Genomic DNA, 21,999 nt, shown 5'->3' with positions numbered 1-21,999 from the left:
AATGTAAAGTTCAGTTGCGTGAACCATAAATTTAAGTATTGATAAGTTATGTCATCAGTTGACCATAAAGTAATCTCTAAACTGTCTTAACCTGAAAGGTACATTAAACCGTGCCTATTAAGTAAGTGAGTCACTTGAAAGTGGTCATCATAGGCCATATGCATTTCAACTACTGATATTTACTTTACATGAAACAGTGCATAACAGTAGCAATAACATCACTTATGATTGTTCTAGGAAGTAGGTCACCGACCAAACATTGTCAGTCACCCTTTCCCAGATACAATGTAGATCTTAGTTCCAAACGAGGAAACTTGTTTAGTGCCTCACTCCCCACCACCCACTAAACATAGATAGGTTATTAGAGGGGAAGAGTCCACGATCCGTGACCCAACACAAGCTCCAAGTCAAAGCAGGTAACTGTGTAGGGCCAAGTTGGACCCGTCTACATAGTGAACTATAAACGAGAATATCAAATAGAACGATCCCAAATTTCAAATCTAAAACACCATCATAATCATAGCTAGATAGAGGGTATGTAACCTGTCAGAAACCACATTGGCAATTAAGGTATTCCAAATGCTATGTAGGGAGAGAACAATTTAGGAAGAGCGAAGGAATAGTGCGAGTATCAAACGTATACTTTGTCTACCTTGATCCAACTATAAGAGAAGGGTCAGAGGAAGGTTTGTATAATGGTACAAAAAAAATGGCATTGAGTCCTATGAATCAACCCCATTATATCATCTCTCAAGGTACAGCAGGAGCGAGAGACACAACATATTACGAGATTGATCTGCGTAAGCCAATATCCCCTGCCACCTTAAGGATAGGTAAAATAAATGTAAAGGCTAATCCGGAAATCTCAATGCTCCCACAGAATCTGTTTCCAAGATCATGACAAGGAACATTGCGAAACCATGATCCTAAGAAACACAAAACCTAGGATCCCAGAGACTCCCCATCCAAGTGCACCATTTACCCCTACATTGGGATTTGGAGAGGAAGGTAACAATCCAAAAGAGGGCCTAGCCCATGTCCCCGGAACCCAAGCCTAACTTCACTCCTGTAACCGGCAGGGTTCGTAAGGTAATGTGGTAGACCCATACCGACCAAGCAGATAATCTTTAACACCCATAGGTGCACAATCAAGGCCACCAGTAAACTTATCCCCACCTCGTTCTTCTTGATCACACACTAGGATACCTTAGCTGATATATGCCAACAAAACCAATATTTACCACAGATAGACAGTATACATATAAAATTTGACAATGTGATGCGATACACATACCCTTAAGTCCAGGCTTCAGAAGTATGAATGATGTCAAATAAAGCGTATAATGGAACCTTGGCTAAAATCAACAGAAAAGAGAAAGAAAGAGAAAACAACAAAAAAAAAACAATTCTTTCTTTCTCCTTTTTCTTTCCCCTAAACGCATACGATCCACCAGTAGAGCAGCTTCAGGGTACGGGGGAGTGTTTACTCAGAAGCATTGAGAAGTGATAACAAGGAGAAGTCATTCATGACGTGCCTTGCGGTGCGCAGGTGAAGATGGTAGACTGTCGCCGGTAATGAGCCTTCTACATACCGGAGAAGTTGAGGTTTGGTGAGATGATTTGCGTCGTCTGTCTCCGGTAGAGAGGCCATTAGACTGTGCCTCCATGGGGCCTTCATCTAGTTGCACTTGTTGAATAGAGTCATTGGACCAATTAGGTATGACCGGTAGTGGGATATTCATGGTTTCACAGAATGGTGCAAGATCTTCCGGAAATCTCATGAGAGCAGATCTCCCTAAATGTGTTGCAGAGAGGCCAAACGGGAACTTCCAACGGTAGGCAATACCTTTAGAGCGAAGTATATCTAGAAGAGGGCGCAGGTCTTTCCTGCGTTGCAGGGTGAGATGGGAGAGATCTTGAAACAATTTGATTTCAACGTCTTGGTATAGCAAGCGTTGTTTGTCTCGAGCTCTGCGTAAAATATCCTCTTTAAGGCGGAAGTCGACGAGACAGCAAACTATATCTCTCGGTGGGTCAGAATCTCTGCCTTTAGGACGCAAAGCCCTGTGTAGGCGCTCAAACTCAATTGGAGATTCATGCGGCCTTTCTAAAAGATCATTAAAGATAGATAAAATAGCTTGGGTTAATTGGCTAGGCTCTATTGCTTCAGGCACACCGCGCACTCTTAAGTTATGTCGTCTACCCCTATTGTCCAGGTCTTCAATGTGACGATCGAGCTCTCTTAAGTGCGAGGTGTGCGAGTCAACCTGCCTGCGCATATCATGAAAAGCAAGACCTTGCATATGAACTGTGTCTTCTACTGCGTCCAGTCTGTGAGCCACTGCCTGCATGTCGATATGTAACTCAGCTATCGCCGTAGAAAGGGTCCCTTTAATATCTGATGCAATCGCTTTCAAATCCCCCATGGTGAGAGGGGGAGGATCAGAGCGTCCAGTTGCAGTAGCTGTTGACAAGCTCATTGGCTGCGAGGTAATTTCTTTTGCAGGCGAATGTAGTGGGGAGGCAAGGGTGGAAGAATCTGTTTGATCCGGAGTGAGAGAACGGAATAATTCCGGGATGCCTCGATTAGCAGGACCACCTGTACGGCGTGGGGATCTGGAGCGAGGAGTGTTAGCTTTCCTGTCTGCTTTCCCCATTTTAGCAGCGATTCCTTGTCATGTAAGCGTAGCCCCACCTACGTGTGTCAAGGCTCAGGGTATTAAGTTGCCATTTTCTTTGGGGTCATGCTGGAACCCCCAAAACAGGAAAATGAAGATGTGGGTAGGTAGATGCAAACACGCCCTAATTCGCACTGAAAGCCTCTACGGGCTGGGGAGGATAAGCAAATCAGGGGAGACACTGAATATTGCTGTGTGGATATAGTGATTATCACTGTCGTCTCTCTATATGAATCTACAGGGGAAGAATCTTCAGGCCTATGTGTATATAGCCTGTGTGGGCTATAGCAGGGCCTCTACCATGTGCCGGTGGTCCCTGGGTTTGTGTGGGGGCTGCCCCGATGGACCCTGGACTACTGACAGAAGACTTTGGGAGGAGGTATAGGTGCCTGGGTAGTGCGCTGACCGTGATTAGGATCACCTCCAATCTGTGCTCTGGTGGTGAAGGATCTGTGCTCACTGGGCCGCACTAGGCCTCACCACCCCTGTGTCACTTATGGGGGGGAGGGAGGAAGATGATGATGCCCGTCCGGCGCGGATCGCCAGACCCAGAGGGGAGACAAGTAAGCTGCTCCCTGCACGCGCGGAAGGGGGGGTGACCAGCCGTCCCCCTTCCCGCTCCCGTCTCACCACCACCAGCTGATCCGTAGGAGGATGCCGCGGCTGCACCTGGCCGCAGCAGGCCGCACCGGGTCGTCACCGCAGGACGGCGCCCGAAGCGCTCAAGACTTCCCAGCCGCACTGCAGCAGGGACGGGTGAGTAACCCGCTCGCCCCCGCCCTCCTATACGACCTGGATGCCCGAGGTTGGAGAGGAATCCCGCCGGAGCTCCCGGTCATGCGACTCGTCCGGTCGCCATCTTGGACACGCCCCCCGCAAATGGACTTTTAAAGTGAAATATGATACAGAAGGAAACATCCATAGATACAAAGCAAGATTAGTTGCCAAGGGATACTCCCAGAAATTTGGAGAAGATTACGATGAGACATTTGCTCCAGTTGTGAAACATTCTACTATAAGAACACTCCTTAGTATTGCTGCCGGAAAGGGAATGCAAGTAAAGCATCTAGATGTCAAAACTGCCTTTTTGTATGGAGACATCAAGGAGGATCTGTACATGGAACAGCCACCGGGATTTGAGAAAGAAAAGAACCTTGTATGCAAACTGCAAAAGAGCATCTACGGGCTCAAGCAAGCGGCGAGAGCATGGAATGAAAAAGTGAACGAAATACTCAGAAAGGAAGGGTTCTCAAAAAGTAAAGTAGATCCATGTCTGTATTCAAAGAATCAAGAGAACAAATGGACATACATCCTAATATACGTCGATGACATCTTGACGTGTTTTGAACAAGAAGGGGACTATGACCAAATAGTTCAGAAACTGAAACAAAATTTTGAAATTAAAGAGTTGGGGAACATTACTCACTACCTAGGAATTCAAATAGAGCGGGAAGAGGATGGAAGCTATTTTCTTAACCAAAGTCAGAAAATTACAGAAATGTTAGAACAGTTTCACATGCAAGATGCAAAGGAAGTGAAAACACCAATGGAACCAGATTATCCAAAAACAAGGGAACGTTATTGTTTTCTACAAAAGAGACTAAATGTCATATAATTATGCACATGCCATTGAGAAGGGGTGTTGGGAATGCAACAGCATGTACTATAATGTACTATATACAGTATTCTGTGGTAATATCACTTGACCAGTAGATGGCACTGTACGCTAAAGGTTACTAGTTGTGTATGTGTAAAACTTGCTGCTTCTTTATTCTTCTCTATCATCTCTTCAGGAAGTAATGAGTCTGTTATACAGTCTGATGCAATGTGCTCTATATGTTTGTAACTTAAGCCACACAAGTAAAGCCTGAATTCTGCTATCACTACCAGTGTCTTCTATAACACATAACCAACAATGCCTTGGCTCTATTTCCCCTGCTGAAGGTGGTCCATCCGTTTAGTTGCCACACTATGGATATATCACAGCCCCCTTGTGGCCAGCCCTTATGCAATAGGTAGGAAGGGGAGTTTTATCTTTTTCCTGTTTCTTCCCTTTTGCTGAGGGATGAAGAGGTTCTTTGTTAGTGACTCTCTTTGTGTATTTCCTTTCCTTTATTTGCGCTAGCCCTTCCAGGTCTGATCGGCAGCATGCAGCATGAGATGACAGATATTTGCCTAGTCTGTGTCAGGTTCATTCCTCTTCCAGATCAAGATGCCATGGGTCGCCAGCAAGATCTGGGCACCCTAGGAGAAACTCAGAGTCCTCCTTCAGACACCTCACCCACCACCATATGAGCCACTCCAGGGATGGAGACTGTTGGGGATGTGGGACTCAGGCCCCTGGGGGCAAGTCTCTCTGTGAGCCATGTTACGCCCGGGCGATTGGATAAAGAGAGGGTGGTAACCAGCAGATGGAGTCTCTGGTTAGGCGTGTGGTGCAGGAATCCCTCAGAGAATGGGCTACAGGACACACGCAGAGTCAGTCAGCAAGTCTGGCTTGTTCCCCTCCTAAAGAGAACCTCGAGGAGCTTGTACCTTCGCAGCCAAGCCATCCCTCCTTGGAAACCCCAGATAGTGAGGAGGTGGAAAGAGATGATATTTATGCAGGCTTTGATTTCGCCATGGTTATACCTCTGGTTAAAGCCATTAAAGAGCAAAGGGAAGAGGCTAATTTCCCTTTTGCTAGCAGAAATAAGGGATATCATTACGGATGAGTGGTGCAAGGTCAAAAGAAAGACTTCCTTACTAAGTAAGAAGCCAAGTTCTATCCTTTTAAGGAAGAAGAGGTGAAGCCACCCCTGTAGTTGATGCAGCTGTGATGAGGTTAGCAAGACGTGTCACGCTGCCTTTGGATGATGCTGTATCCTTTAAGGATGGCCTTGACAGGCAAATCGATTTGGACCTCAGGAGAGTGTATATATCGGCTGGATTGGCCTGTAAGCCAGCCTTAGCTCTTGCTTCCATGTCAAAAGATATGGAAGTGTGGACAGAGAATATGATATAGTGTTGAAGAGCGTTTCCGAAGATACGGCCAGAAACTCTACCATTCAGGAGCTGAAGATGGCATCGGTTTTCCTTGGTGAGGCCTCTATCGATATCATCCTCTTGGTAGCATAAGTTTTCCTCTCTTCAGTTACAGCTAAGCTAAGCGTTATGGCTGTGGCCTCGGCTAGCTGACCCCGCCTCTAAGTAGGTATGGTGTAAGATCCCTTTTGAAGAGGCTTCTCTTTTTGGAAATAAACTGGACAGTGTGATAGCCCAGCCACAGGTGGTAGGTCTGGTTTTTTACCTCAGGACCAGCACCTGCTAGGCCAGGTAAAGGTACAGGTCAGGAGACAAAGCTCTGAATGTGCTAGAGAAGCATGCTTCTATAGACCAGGTCAGCAGATCAGGAAGAACTGGAGAAGAGGCATTCATCCCCTCACAAATCCGCTAACCCCAGGTAGCCGAGAGGTTGCTAAGTCTGTGTAAGATTGGGCCCGCTCAAACAAGTCAGGTGGGATCACGGTTGCTCCACTTTTGGCATGTCTGGGCAGCCTCAATCTCAGACTATTGGCCCATCAAAATGGTATCCTCAGGTCCTCAGGTCCCTCATCTCAGATTCACCCATATGGATTTACCTCTCTCCGAGGGAAAAAAAGCAAATACTCTTATCCTACATAGATACACTGATGGCGCAAGGCACAGCTGTGCCAGTGCCAGAGTGTGAAAAATTTCAGGGCATGTACTCGCCCCTCTTTATGGTCATGAAGAAAAATGGCTCGTGGAGACCTGTCAAAGACCTCACTCACTTAAACAAATTAATCAAAAAGGAGAATCTCAAGATGGAGACATTGTCCACAATCCAACAGGCGGTCCAGCCAGGCGACTGACTCATCTCTATAGACCTAAAAGATGCATACTTTCATGTGCCCATACCAGAAGACTTTTGCAAGTTCCTCCGGTTTGCTGTAGGTCAAAATCATCTGCAGTACCTTTCGGCTTGCAACATCACCCAGCCTGCTTTCCAAGGTCTTGTTAACCACAGTGGCCTTGTTAAGGACAAGAGGTGTACACCTGCACCACTACCTGGATGATCTCCTTCTGCTGTCACAGGGCAAGGAGCAGCTTCTGCAGCACAGATCCCAGGTTATCTCCACATTTCAAGAATACGGTTGGCTGTTAAATCTGGAGAAAAGCCACCTCGAGCCCACCCAGTCTCTGGTGTACTTTGGGCCTCAATGTGATACAATCAAGAGAAATATTACCCTACCTCTAGAGAAGATCAAAGTGATCCAGAGCAGAATTCTCTTGCACTGTCTTCCTCCCATCTGCAAGCCTCTTAGAGTCTAAGGATTACCAGCACTATGGTGTCTACGGCTCTGATGGTCAAGTGGGTGCTGTGGAGGATGCAGCCCTTCCAAAGGGAGGCCAAGAAACAGAGACCAAGTTATCTACATATCTTCTGTCATGAGATAGAGCCTGTTATGGTGGCTACAGCAGGGGAACCTGCTTAATTGCCACTCCATTGCCCTCTTGTTGTCAGGGTCTGTCCACGGCAGAAGTTCTGGAAGATCTGGCATTTCTTCTAGTACTCTGCATGCATCAGCCTCAGTTTGGTGCCAGACAGCCTTTATAAGGAAGCTCATCACTTCCTCAAGTTGCTGGATGATCTCTAGCTCCCCGTGCCTTGTTCCTGTTTCCTGTGATTGTGAGCTGTGATTTCCTGTTACCAACTCGGCTTGCTCCTAGACATGTCTACTCTGATTTACCCCTGATCTGACCTCGGCTTGGCTTACGGATACTCTCTCTCTCTCTCTTCTGTGTATGACCTTGGCTATCCCATCTGACTTCGTCTGCTCTGATTCCCACCTGGTACCTGACCTTGGTTTGAACCAACTACCCAGTAAGCATCTAAATCCCGGAAGGGATTGCATACCATGCACAGGCGCCTCCTGTCTGCAGACCTATCTCCGTGCACCAGCTGTGCTTCTGAGTGGACCACCAACCAGCACTCCTACAGGCGACCTGTGCAACTTTGGGCCTGACTCCCGCTGTCCCACTCTCAGAGGAGTCCGAAACTTAGCCGCAAGGGAAGCCCTCTCTCCATTGGCCTACATCACCAGGTACGTGATAGTATCATCCAGCCACTATGTCCGAAGCCGAGAGAGGCGCTTCCTCACTAGAGGCCCTGTGCCAACAGATGACAGCACTTACCCAAGCAGTGAAGGATCTACAGCAAGGATACTTCCAGCTAGAATGGCGTTATTTTGCCAGAAGTATGGTTAATGTATTTATTATTTTGTATTTTTGTATAAAAATATGCTGGTTGCAAGTTTTATTTTAAATTAAATATTTCCAGCTAGAAGGGCGTCTTCACTCCCTCTCTACTTCCGTGGACCAGGATCCCTCCGCCAGTTCCAACCCAGTAGCCACACCTGCCAATCAGTCTCCTGCCTCCACTCCTGCTATAGTGTTACCACTTCTGGAACCCAGAGTTCCTACTCCTGAACGTTTTCTCGGGGATCGACGTAAGTTCAGAGCTTTAAAGAATGCCTGTGAATTATATTTTGCTCTGCAACCCAGGACCTTTTCTCTGGAAGCAGTCAAGGTCGGGTTCATCATCTCCCTCTTGTCTGAAGAACCTCAGACTTTGGCACATAGTCTTCTGGAACAAAAGAGCTCAGCATTCAATTCAGGAGTGAATTCTTTGAAGCCATGGCTGCCCTCTATGATGACCCCCAGAGGACCTCCACTGCTGAGTCCACCCTCCATGCTCTGCTACAAGGTGGGCAGCCTGTGGAGGACTACATAGTGGAGTTCCGTAAATGGTCTGCAGACACCGGTTGGAATGATGCAGCATTGAAGTACCAGTTCCGCCTAGGCCTGTCCGAGTCCCTCATGGACGCATTAGCTAGGGTGGAAGCTCCCTCCTCCTTGGAGAACCTTATCCTGCTCGCTACTCAGTTGGATCAGCATCTACGGGAAAGACTCGCTGAGCGTACCCAGACCTTTCGGCCCACTTGGGTTCTGCCAAAAGTTCCAGGACCAACGGCACCTGCCCTTGCTCAGCAACCCATCAACACTTCGGAGGTAGAACCTATGCAAATCGGCCTTCTCCGACCTGCCCTAACCCCAGAAGAAAGGCTACTCAGACAGCAAGGAAACCTCTGTCTTTAGTGTGGGGCCACTTCCTGCGTAACTGCCCTGTACGACCAAGTAAGTCCAGCCAGCCCCATCCTTCATACCTTCAGCTAACCGGGACTTTAACCACCCATGTCATTCTCCCTATGTCTTTGCAGGTGGCTGGAAGGGATGTCAAGTTGCGGGCAGTCATTGACTCGGGAGCTTGTAGCTGTTTCTTAGACATCCAATTGGCCAAGGAGTTACACATCCTTCTTCTGCCTAAGAAACAGAGACTTGATGTCTTACTTGCGGATGGCACTACTCTGAGTTCCGGACCTGTTACCCAGGAAACCATTCCTATTCTTGCAACCACGAACTCTGGCCATCAGGAGTTTATTCGTTTTGACTTGATCAGATCCCCCATGTTTCCAGCCATCCTTGGAATACCCTGTTTGCAAGCCCACAACCCACAAATCAACTGGCCCAAGAAGGAAATCATCTTTTCTTCAGAATATTGTCTACAACACTGTGGTGACCCTGCTCTCACCAATTCTTCTGTATGTCTCTCAGTCCAACCTCCACCAGAGGCCAGTCAATCAGTTCCCTCTGCCTACCACGACTTCCTTGACGTATTTGATGAGAAGAAGGCCGACACATTGCCTTCTCATCGGTCTTACGATTGCCCAACTGAGTAACTTCCAGGGGCAGAAATACCTTTTGGGAGAATTTTCCCATTGTCCGAACTTGAACTGAAAGCCCTCCGGCACTATCTAGATGAGAATCTTGCTAAAGGATTCATCCGCCCCTCTTCCTTTCCTGCCAGGGCTGGTATTTTCTTTGTAGAAAAAAAAAGATCGGTCTCTCAGACCTCACATTGACTACAGGGAACTTAATAAAATTATCATTAAAAACCGGTATCCTCTTCTTCTGGTGCCCGAGTTGTTTCAGAGATTTCAAACAGCCCGAGTGTTCACTAAATTGGACTTACAGGGGGCCTACAATTTAGTCCGTACAAAAGAGGGCGATGAGTGGAAAACCGCCTTCAGAACATGCTTCAGACATTTTTAGTACCTAGTGATGCTGTTTGGGCTATGTAATGCCCCTGCTACATTCCAACACTTTGTGAATGACATATTTAGAGAGTACCTTGGCTTTTTTGTGATTGTGTACCTGGACAATATCCTAATTTTTTCTACTCCATCGTGATCACATGAGGAAAGTGCTAAACACTCTAAAGATGCATGGCTTGTATGCCAAGTCGGAGAAGTGTGAGTTTGAGAAGCAGTCCATCCAGTTCCTGGGGCTCATAATTTCCACTGAGGGAATCTCCATCTACCCTCAGAAAGTATCTGCTATCCTGGATTGGCCTGCACCTTCAGACAGGAAAGAGGTCCAAAGATTCGTGGGTTTCGCCAACTTCTATCAGACATTTATTAAGGGATTTTCCACAATCATTGCCCCTATTACTCAACTCACCCGCCAGCATACACATTTTTGCTGGAGCCAGGAGGCTCAAAAAGCATTTTAGCAATTAAAAGATCAATTCACCTCCGCTCCTGTGTTACAGCATCCAGAGCCAACACTCCTCTTAATCCTGTAGGTGGACACATCTGAAGTTGCTACAGGAGCCATACTCTCCCAGCGCCAGGGCCCAAAGGTTCTGCTTCACCCAATAGCCTTTTGTTCTAGGAAACTGATCCAAGCTGAAAGGAACTACAATGTGGGTGATAGGGAACTTTTAGCGATTAAGATAGCCTTCAAAGAATGGAGATATCTTTTGGAAGGAGCCAGTCATCCAATTATGATGTTCACAGATCATAAAAATCTAAAGTATCTAAGATCCGCCAAGTGCCTAAGACCTTCGACAGGCTAGATGGGCTTTATATTTCTCCAGGTTTAACTTCCACATAACCTACCACCCAGGATCCAAGAACGGGAAGGCAGATGCCCTTTCCCGCATGTTCCCGGACCCAGAGGAGCCCTCTCCCCCCAGCACCATTTTGTCGGCCCAAAATGATTTGCTGATCCAACCCAGCCTAAAGTCTTGGATCAAGCAAGCCTCTGCACTATGTCCTGAACCCGAACAAGATTCGCTTAGAAGGCAGGATGGTCTTCTTTGGCACAAGGACAAAATCTTTGTACCCCAAGAAGTGAGGTCTCAAGTTTTCAGGGCTTTCCATGACCATCAACTGGCTGGACACTTTGGAGCCCGTAAGACAATGGAACTAATCCAGCAATCTTTCTGGGGGGCCAACTTGAATCATGACTGTAGACAGTCATGCACAGTGTGTCTGCGGAACAAGGGAGACAAAGCCAAGGGTTACTGAGGCCCCTGCCCATTCCTGATCGTCCCTGGGAGATGGTCGCAATGGACTTCATTGTGGATTTGCCGCACTTGGAGGGGTTTACTACCATTCTGGTAGTAGTGGATCGGCTATCCAAGATGCCCCACTTTTTACCAATGCTGGCTACTCCATCCGCACCAGAGACTTCATCAACCTTCATCAAAGAGATTGTCAGGTTACATGGTCTGCCCAGTAATATCGTCTCAGACTGAGGGGTACAGTTTACGTCCAGGTTCTGGAGAGCTCTCTGCAAGGCCCTGAAGGTGGAACTCTGCTTATCGTCTGCCTACCATCCCCAGAGTAACCTGCGAACGGAGCAAACGAACCAGACTTTGGAGCAATATTTACAGTGCTTCTCTGCTTCTCTACTCCCATTGGCAGAATTTGCCTACAACAATTCAGTCCATTCTGCTACAAACCAGTCGCCATTTTGGGCCAATTATGGATTCCACCCTTCCTTCATACCTGACACCATTCCTGAAGCTTTGGTACCCCCAGTACAGGACAGACTCTCCATGCTACAGAACAACTGTAAAGTCCTCCGAGAGTCTATACTAAAATCCCAGGCTGATTATAAGAAACACTACGAGAGGAATCCCTCCTCTGAAGATTGGAGACAAAGTTTGGCTATCAGCTGCCAATCTAAAACTCCAATGCCTGTCACGTAAGTTTGGTCCAAGGTACATTGGCCCTTTCTGGATCAAGAGGGAAATCAATCCAGTGGTGTTTGAGCTGTTGCTTCCAGGATCATACAAAATCCACACAGTTTTCCACATCTCCCTACTCAAGCCAGATGTTCCTGATCCTTTTCCAGGGAGAGTAGAACCAACTCCTCCGCCGATAACAGTTGGGGAGGAGACGGAATACGAGGTTGAAGCAATTCTGGACTGCAGAAGGCGGGGAAGACAAATCCAGTACCTGGTCAGATGGAAGGGGTACCCACCTGAAGAAAGTTCCTGGGAACCAAAGGGCAATGTACATGCCCCCAGGCTTCTCCAAGAATTTAGTTCCAGGTATCCTGAAAAGATGGCCCAGGTGGGGAGGGGGCACTGTCAGGGTCCTGTCCATGGCAGAAGATGGCCTTTATAAGGAAGCTCATCACTTCCTCAAGTTGCTGGATGATCTCTAGCTCCCCGTGCCTTGTTCCTGTTTCCTGTGATTGTGACCTGTGATTTCCTGTTACGGACTCGGCTTGCTCCTGGACCTGTCTACTCTGATTTACCCCTGATCTGACCTCGGATTGGCTTCCAGATACTCTCTCTCTCGCTCCTCTATGTATGACCTTGGCTATCCCATCTGACTACATCTGCTCTGATTCCCGTCTGGTACCTGACCTTGGCTTAAACCGACTAGCCAGTAAACATCTAAATCCCAGAAGGGCTTGCATACCACGCACAGGCACCTCTTGTCTGCAGACCTATCTCCGTGCACCAGCTGTGATTCTGAGTGGACCACCAACCAGCACTCCTACAGGCGACCTGTGCAACTCAGGGTAGTCCAGAACTTAGCCACAAAGGAAGCACTCTCTCCATTGGCCTCCATCACCAGGTACGTAATACTTGTTCTGGGTCACGATGACAACATATGCCAGCAGTACAGGGTGGGGTGCTCACTGCCTGATGGAAGTAGCTCAGGGTAGTTGGAGGACTTCTTCTCATACAACCGTGTCAAACATCCCGGAGCTGCAGCAGTCTTCTGCGCCCTTCAAGCTTTTCACCACCTGATGAGGCAAGCATCAGTGCTCTTAAGGCTAGACAACACGACGACAGTCTCCTACATGAGGAGACAAAGGGGGACTCATAGACTTTCTCTATTATGGGAGGTGGAGACAATTATGTCCTGGGCTCAGAAGTTTCAAGCCAATGTGTCAGTGGTCTATGTACCAGAATGGTCAAGAAGACTCTCTATCCAGTGTTTAACTGGACAACAACAAGTGGTCTCTCTACATGGAGGTCTTCTGGACCTCCCAGAGACAGAATCCAGCAGAAGTCAATCTGTTTGCCTCCGCATGCAACCACAAACTCAGGAGGTATTATACCAGGAATCGGTGTCCCCAGGCCTTCGGGGACAATGCTCTGATGGATCACTGAAGGTTCCGCCTAGGCCTATACACTTCCTCCACTCACAGTCATCCTCAGGTTTCTGTGAAGACTCAGATCAGAAGGTGTAGATATAGTAGCAGTGATTCTTTATTAGCCAAACATGCTGTGGTTCCCCCTGCCAGGGCAGCTCAGTTTCCAGAATCCGGTACCTCTGCCTCTCAGGCCGGACCTTCTGTTGCAAGGTCTGATTCTTTATACTTTCCTGGGTCAGCTGCGACTGTTGGTTTGGTTCTTGAGAGGGGGAGGTTGGAGGCCCTCGGCTGTTCCTCCAGAGTCACCTCCACCCTCATGAGTGCAAGGAGAGTGAGCAGAAACAAAGTATATGGAAGAATCTGGTCTAAATTCTTAGAGTTCATGTCCGCAGCTGGTGCTTCATGTAGTGATCCTGAAATTCAATATGTTCTGGGCATCCTCCAGTCCTGCTTAGATTTGGCCCTATCGGTTAGTTCCCTCAGGGTACAAGTGTCAGCCTTATTGGCCTTTACATGTGTATACTGGGCCAGGCTTAAGCTCCAGAGAAGACCGAGATTCCCCAAATGGGATCTTCTTTTGTGCTCAATTCACTGTCATGTTCAGCTACGGAAGATGCTAGGTCTCTGTCAATTAAAGACCTCTCCTTCAAGTCTGCTTTCCCTGTAGCTATCACATCGGCAAAAAGAGTGTCAGAAATCAGAGCCCTGGGTCATAAGGAGCCTTTCCTAATGTCCTTCCTGGATTGGGGAGTGCTGATTTCTATTTCGGATTCAAATCCTAAAGTAGCATCAATCTTTCATGTGAACCAGGAAATAGTCCCGCCTGAGTTCAGGAGCTCCAACTTTCATCCCCTGGTTGTGGGTGAGATCTTAAAACTTTACCTTTAAGCCACAGCTTCTTTCAGACACTCGGACCACTTGTTTATCCTCTTTGCAGGAAATAATGGGAAGCATGCCTCATCCAGGGCGATTGCGTCATGGATTGCCCAAGCTATCCAACAAGCATACAGGGCAAAGGGCTTGGCTCCTCCGGAGGCACTGACAGCACACTAGACCCAGAGTGTATATTTTTCTTGGGGGACTTTACAGCATGTTGCACCAGATGTTGTCTGCAGAGCGGCCTCATGATCCTCGATTAATACCTTCATGGCTCATTATTGTGTTTAGTTGGCTTCTTTATCCTCTGTTAATTTTGGTTTGAATGTCCTGTCGATTGACAGTTCAAATTAAAGCTTTCTGTTCAGCACTGCCTGCCCTCATGTGTTTGGCTAGTTATTTACCACACGTATTCTGCAACATAATCTGTCAGGAAAACTAAAAATGTCATATCAAATACTTACCGTAGTTTTCCTTTCCTGATGGACTCCATGGCATCAGGAGTACCCCCCCCCCCAAATATCATGAGTAGGCTAGTTATGGAACACGGCTTCTTGCTCTCAGCCAAAATGTATGGGAGTGGGGGTCCTATAAAGTTAGAGAGGAGGTAGGGTAAACCCATACATATGCTACCATGGAGTCCATCAGGAAAGGAAAATTATGGTAAGTATTTGATAGGAAATGTTCTATTTAGCGGGCTTCTATGAAACAAATTAACAAATGCACATTTTTGTACCCACATAAAATGTGCATTTATTATTATTTTTTAAGTGAACTTATCGTTTAACCGCTTTCCCGTTGCCCTATAGCAGATATACTGCTACAGGGCGGCAGGGGTGCGCAAAATCACGTATATATACGTGATTTTGCATTTCTGGGCAGGGGGTGCGCGCACGCAGGCATTCGTGGCCTCGGCTGTCAATCATTGAGTCCCGGCTGGTTATTACTCACTGGCACCCGATGATTGCTAAGTATTACCAATAAAGGGAGAGACCTGTGTATAAACAACATAGATCTCTCCCCTGTCAGCTCCTGCACACTGCTTTGTATGGCTCTGCATAGCAGAGTCATACAAAGCAGTGTGCTTAGGGTGAAGCACAAACACAGCACATAATGTGAAACTGCACACAGCACACAGTTAGCCCTTTGATAGCCCAAGATGTTAACCCCTTCCTGCCCAGTGCCATTAGTACAGTGTCCCGCTATAAGTCGCTGATCATCGCCATTACTAGTGAAAAAAAAAATCCAGTATATGTACCGCCATATATACGCTATTATACTTATTATTATTATTTACGCTGCTATTTGCTGCTATCTGGCCTTGGTTGTCAATCACCAGGTCCCGGACGGTGATTACTCGCCAGCACCCGGTGATTTTGAATATTACCGATGGAGGGAGAGAACTGTATGTAAACAATACAGTTCTCTCGCCTGTCAGATCCTGCTCACTACTTTGCACGGCTCTGCATAGCAGAGCCGTGCAAAGTAATGAGCTTACAGTTGAAAGCACACACAGAGCCCACAGGAAAACAGCACACAGTTAACCCTTTGATCGCCCCACATGTTAACCCCTTCCTGCCCAGTGCCATTAGTACAGTGTCAGTTCTTTTTATTAGCACTGATCACTATATTGGTGTCACTAGGGATGTCAGTGACACCACGTCAGTTCCCCCCAGTGTCAGAATGCCAGTTCCGCAGTCCCACTATAAGTTGCTGATTACACTATTACTAATAAAAATAATTTTAAAAAAAATCCCAGTATATATCGCCATTTGTAAACGTTATAACTTTCACATAAACCAATTAATTTACACATATTGGGATTTTTTTTTTAAGCAAAGACTTGTAGCAGAATACATTTTGGCCTAAATTTATGATGAAATTTGATTTTTTTTATTGGACATGTTTATTACCAAAAAGTAAAAATATTGTTTGTTTCTCAAAATTGTATTTTTTTTTATTTATAGCGCAAAAAGTAAAAAACCCACAGGAGATCAAATACCACCAAAAGAAAGTTCTATTTGTGGGAACAAAGGACGTAAATTTCATTGCATGCATGCATGACCGTGTAATTGTCCGTTAAAGTTGAACGCAGCACCATATCGCAAAAAATGGCTTGGTCAGGAAGGTGGGTAAATCCTCAGGAGGGCAAGTGGTTAAAGTATTGGAGACAAAAGGATTTATTTACTACAGCTGGTTCACTCAGAATCTGGTGCAACTGCACATGGTAGCCAATCAGCTTCTAACTTCAGCTTGTTCAATTAAATTTTAGCAATAAAAGCTGTAAGCTGATTTGATTTCTATGCAGAAGTGCACGAGATTCTGAGTGAACCAGTTTTAGTAAACAAACCCCAAAGAGTGAGCATGGCAGCCAGGTGGTTAGCATTTCAGAAGGAAAAACAACCAATGGCAGTCACCATCATAGGTTAGCATATTTAGGCAAACAAAGAACTTGTATGCTAGTCATTTACAAAGTTGAAAACTGAAATAACTAACACAGTAACTGGGTTGGGCCATATCTGCTTTATGAATTAAGTATATATTGAAATTACCCATAATTTCAGCCTATGCAAATTCAAAGTGTGTTTCTATAATCCTTATATTTGTTTAGGCTGTGTTCACACCAGTGTGATTTTAGATGCAACTTGAGTCGCACAAAATTACATGACAAGGGAAATGACATTATTTTCAATTGTGCTTATTCACATCAATGCAACACAGTACTGTGCAATCTTGAAAAAGGTTCCTGCGTTATTTTGGCTCCATAGAAAATGCAAACCGCATCCAAGTTGCACAAAAAATCTGATTGCAGCAGTGTGAACCTAGGCTTACTAACTTGATTGTCTTTTAGCCCCTTTTCTCACAAAGTGCTCATCTAACAGTCTAGCTCTGGGCCATGTTTGTAGTTCCCTTCTTTAATTCTGCGGTATACTAGTATGCACACATGCAACACAGATATAAACTGTTCATTGATCAAAATTAATGTTTTTTTGCTGGTTCAGAAGCAGTATTTCTTCTTCTGTCCCATGTAGATGAATCCTGTTGCATATTAAAGTACTTATTTTTGTATGGCAGTAAGCAATGGATCTTCACATGAGATTTGTCTTTGACCAGGTAACAAGGGTCATCTGTATACAATAATTAAGTTAACTAATTAAGTGCTAGGGGATACTGATTATTTTTTTTTATAAATCTGTATCTGTACAAGAAAGCAGCCAGTCCAGCCATTTCTCAAAATACAGAAAGAAAAACCCCACTTTGAGTAAGCCTTTTCTTCCTCTGCCCTTTTCTGTGTAAGAATACCTTCCATTAAAGCATTTGTTATCAGCCTGCTGTAACTCCAGCTCCTTGTATGGCTTTTCTTTTAGACAGAACACTATTCCAAAGGTGGTAGGGAACATTCCTTGCTTATCACACTGAAATATTTAAACTTCTTGCTACCAGTGAGCTAAGATCTATCCCTCTACTACAGGGTATAATTACAGGAATGTGCTGCAGAATATTTATAGGACTACTGTCTCCATTGCCTTTATATTATATAGCCAGACAGATTATGGTGAGGTGGAACAGAACTATTCCTTTTTTACTTTTTAGCCAACTATACTGTACATCCAGAACCACTGGCATTTAGCACAATATAGCAAACTATTAAAGAGCCATTTAATCAGCTCTGTGCATAAAAACAATGGTTTCTATGATGTAAGACTTGGGGAGCAATGAGAAAGGATAACTAGACAGGTTTGATTCAAAACAAAAAAGTTATCCAACAATCCATCAGTTTGATACATGACATACAGGCGGAACAGGTTCAATAAACAGGATCCATACAAAGGTCAGCTGGATCAAGTATATAGAGTAATCCTCCAGGTAGAAGGTTCCACCTAACCTGTAGTGTAATTATATCGACCTGCGGTAAATAGACAGTACAATCCTGGTCTAATATTGTAATTGACAATAAGGTAAAGAAAAAAACACCTAGGTATTGTTCCGCTGTCTTACTCATTTTATATATCTATGAAAAAGGGCATAACATGAAAGACAGAGACAAAGCCCATCTACAACACATGGATGCAACTCATGTAAGCATTAGCTTCAAAAAGCATACAATTAACAGCTTAATGTCCAGACCCACAGGCAGCTTAAGAAGAGTGGAGAAATAAAGAAAACAGAGGGTGAGGGATCAAGATGCATGAGGGAGAAGGGTAAGGAAAGAGAGAAAAAAATACATACACACACATATGGGTGTGGGGACGATTGAGACCACTGACATTCCCTGATCCAGACCAACCAGGATTGTCCAAGTCCACTCAGTTAACCTGATGCGATGAGTGTACTTAGGCGAGCATGGAGGACATTGATTTCGTTCACCACAGTTATCCACTCGCCCACCCTTGGGGGCTCACAGTAGAGCCTTCTTAAAACAGAAGGAAACTACATGTCTCATTTTCATGACTAATTCCATTAATAAGGGGTTTTGGGATAGTAGGTAGAGCTTTGCAAATAATTCCCTAATGCCCTATGGCCAGCTGTACATTCAGAAACTGCATTTATATTTTTCCATTTATTCCAAACTGCATACAAATGTTTCAGGCTTGTTGGCAATCATAAGTGCAGTAAATACACCAGTGGTTCTAGGTATAAAATTGGCAAAGGGGAATAAAGGAACACTATGGATGACTAAACTATTAGCCTACATAACATTACATAAACTATTATTCCAACTTCCACTTCAGCGTAGACTGCACTTCTATTTTGACTTCATAGCAAGTCTACAGTTAGCTATGGTTGTAGATACACATTTTCTGTTTATTATATTACATATTATAGCATTGTTTATTTTGGAAGTAAGAATCAGATGAAATATTTGAGCTGTCACCAGAGGACCTATTGAGTGGAAATCTTCCATTTGAACACTCCATTAGACAACTGTCTAAAAGGGAATTTCCTTATTTTCCTAAATTTTGGAGCTCTTTCTGTTGTGAAAAAATGAATATTATTTAACCATTTCTACTCCAAATCCAAAATATAAAAAATGTTTTAGCTTTAGATTCACTTTATTTGGAATTATATTTGTATCAGACATGTCTTTTGGACTAATTTACATTGCTCAAAGAATTTTTACTATTTCATACAGTTCTAAAGTTTGACATACAAGGGAAACGCTTCTTGTCAGTTTCCTATTTGTACATATGATGCTTTCTTTTGCTTCATATAAAGTGGAAGAGGCTTAGAACTTCTTTCAGGTTGTTACTGATGCTCATTTCCCCTTTGCATGTTCCCTTTATTCTCTGCCTTGATGACGACAGAATATGAGGGGAAATCTCCCCATTTGTGAAATAGACAGCAAAATAACCCTGCACTATTTCCAAATATAAATAAAAATACTGAAAGGTAAGTCCATAGTTTTAGTAAGCTAGTAGGTTAGGCTAGGTTCACATTAATGTGGGCTGGGGAGAGAGTGTAATTGCACATCTTTCTGCACTCACAGAAAAAAGGCGATGCGGTTGAGGAGAAGTGCGGGGATACCATTAATCCTAATGGCACTCCACTCACTGGGAACAGCAGCGCAGTTCCTGCACTGGCAACAACAATGCGATTTTATTCATTTATTTTTTACAGATACTTATAAAGCGCCTTCAATTTACGCAGCACTTTACATATATATTGTACATTCACATCAGTCCCTAACCCACAAGGGGTGTACAATCTAACTTACATTCACACATACTAGGGCCAATTTAGACAAGGTCCAATTAGCCTTCCAGCATGTCTTTGGAGTGTAGCAGGAAACCGGAGTACCTGGAGGAAATCCACACAGGCACAGGGAGAACATGCAAACTCCAGACAAGTGGTGCCGTGGTTGGGATTTGAACCAGCGACCCTAGTACTGCCAGGTGGAAGTACTAACCATTTAGCCACTGTGCTGCATCCCTGCATGTACATTTTCTGAAAAAGGTGCAGTGACCATTTTCCTGCGTTTTTAGTGGTTTAGTGAGCAAACGCATCCATGGGCAAACAGCATAGAGGTGAACCAAGGCTAAATCATACCAATCTTGAGTGCAATATTTTACCATTCTTGTTTCTAAATAAATAATTAATTGTCTGTATCCCATGCATTGCATGGCCAAATTTGTTGAGAATGTTTTGTAACTGTCTGAATTGTCACAAACAATTTTAACATGGACATAATAAATCTCCAGTGAAAACATTTATGATTTTCCTTTGAGTTTAAATTATGTTTATTTACTGCTAAAATGTTGACTTATATTTGCCTATACATGAGTACAGCAGTGCACAGCCGTTCATGTCAGTTAAAGGCTATACCTTGCACCTGGGCAGAAGAAATATGCCAGCAGTTACGCTGAATGGGCTCAGCCAACCCATGTGCAAGATCCCTTAGAGTTCTCAGCACCAAATTTTAGCGTTTTCAGACTATGAGACTATGAGATGTAAAACTCACCACACTCATTAAAATCTATCTGTACAATTTCCTTTAGATCAATTAGTGGTAGTGTGCAAGAGTCTGCCTGATTTGATACAAATTGATTGGATAGATTAAATAGATTCTCATATTACAATTTTGGTAAGTCTAAAGTTGATTGAAGATTGTACGTTTAGATTGTAACGTGTATGGTGCCCCTAACATTAGATTTATTAAAGTCTGTTAGAAGACATGTCTCACTAAAACAAAGGCAAAGTGATGGTTAGCTGCACAATATACAAAGAGGTTGCTCACTGTGTCAAAGGCACCAAATACAGCAAATATAGTACTAATAGATCATAGATCACTAAAGAAAGGAAAAAAAAGTATATCTATCTATCTATCTATATATATATATATATATATATATATATACAGAGAGAGAGAGAGAGAAATGTATTAATACCAGATCTTGTGTTTTGAAATAAATCTAAAATCATATTTACAATTTAAGTAATTGATTCTGATCATTCAACCATAACTGTAAAGCATAGATTTCATTACTATAGTAGTAGTATAGTGAGTAGTAAAGGATAGAAGGTATAGTTTTTATAATGACAATGGTACTTTGACTTGAAAGTGAAAATATGCATATTCTTGTAATATATTATCTTGTATTAAAGATAAAGTATGTAGTGCGGTTTCTTACCTGTAGCAGTTGTTTAACAGGCTTGACGTTAAAAAGAGGTCATGCAGATCTTAAACCTCCTGCGCAGGACTGTGTGGCGTAAGTGTCAGTGATAATATAGGCAATACTTTTAAGGCTGGCTTGTTGTTTCTATTTCTGGTTATCACTAAACTACTTCACAATCTGGTGTTTCCACCATATAAGTATATCCATAGTCTCAACAGGCATATTCTTGTTGAACCATTAATAGTCAAAAGAACAAGATGTAAATGAATCTATGAAGACATCCTGACTTTATAAGGAATACTGAACTGTATACCAACTAAGACTTTTGGATAAGGAAGAAATGAATAATGTAAGCATAGTAACTAATTGGCTCTTGTTTTTCTCCAAATTTTGTTTCATATGCATTTCAATTATCTGATATATTTTTCTGCATTTGGTATGATAGGGCATTATGTATTAAAAAAAATTGCAAACATAGCTACTTACAGTGAGATTGGTTTATATGTACTTGTTTTGATTGTATCATTACCTACTGACTTTCTTTTGAAGTGTAAAACCCCCTTTTGCCACTAATATTTTCAGGTTATGCCACTCTACTATACAACTGCTTTTAATTGTACCCTTTGCAGTTACTAGGAGTATTTTCTGTTTTCAGTCTGCTCTCCTTGGACCATGCAGTTATGTCATTTGTTCAATCAACATCAAAACAAACTGCAAGACACATGGTAAATTAAAATCAGAAAGATACAGTTCATTATTATTTATGTGTAGCCAGGTGCTAGTTATATCATTATGCCATTCTGGGA

The 21,999-nt window shown here is 44.1% G+C and overlaps 1 protein-coding gene across 1 annotated transcript in view; it reads right to left on the bottom strand.

Annotated features, from left to right (window-relative positions):
• The window catches only part of TNNT2 (troponin T2, cardiac type), a 141,655-nt gene extending 120,368 nt beyond the window's left edge, over positions 1 to 21,287 (bottom strand). Inside the window, exon 1 of the mRNA XM_089654092.1 lies at positions 21,209 to 21,287. The gene's annotated coding sequence lies outside the window, so the exon portion shown is untranslated. The remainder of the gene's footprint in view (positions 1 to 21,208) is intronic.
• Positions 21,288 to 21,999: the final 712 nt, after the last annotated feature.

Source organism: Staurois parvus, unplaced genomic scaffold (assembly GCF_062004578.1).
Source record: "Staurois parvus isolate SC_StPar_1 unplaced genomic scaffold, SC_StPar_1.0 ptg000744l, whole genome shotgun sequence".
Taxonomy (NCBI): domain Eukaryota; kingdom Metazoa; phylum Chordata; class Amphibia; order Anura; family Ranidae; genus Staurois; species Staurois parvus.
The sequence above is the reverse complement of the archived record's forward strand: the minus strand, read 5'-3'. Positions and strand labels throughout refer to the sequence as shown.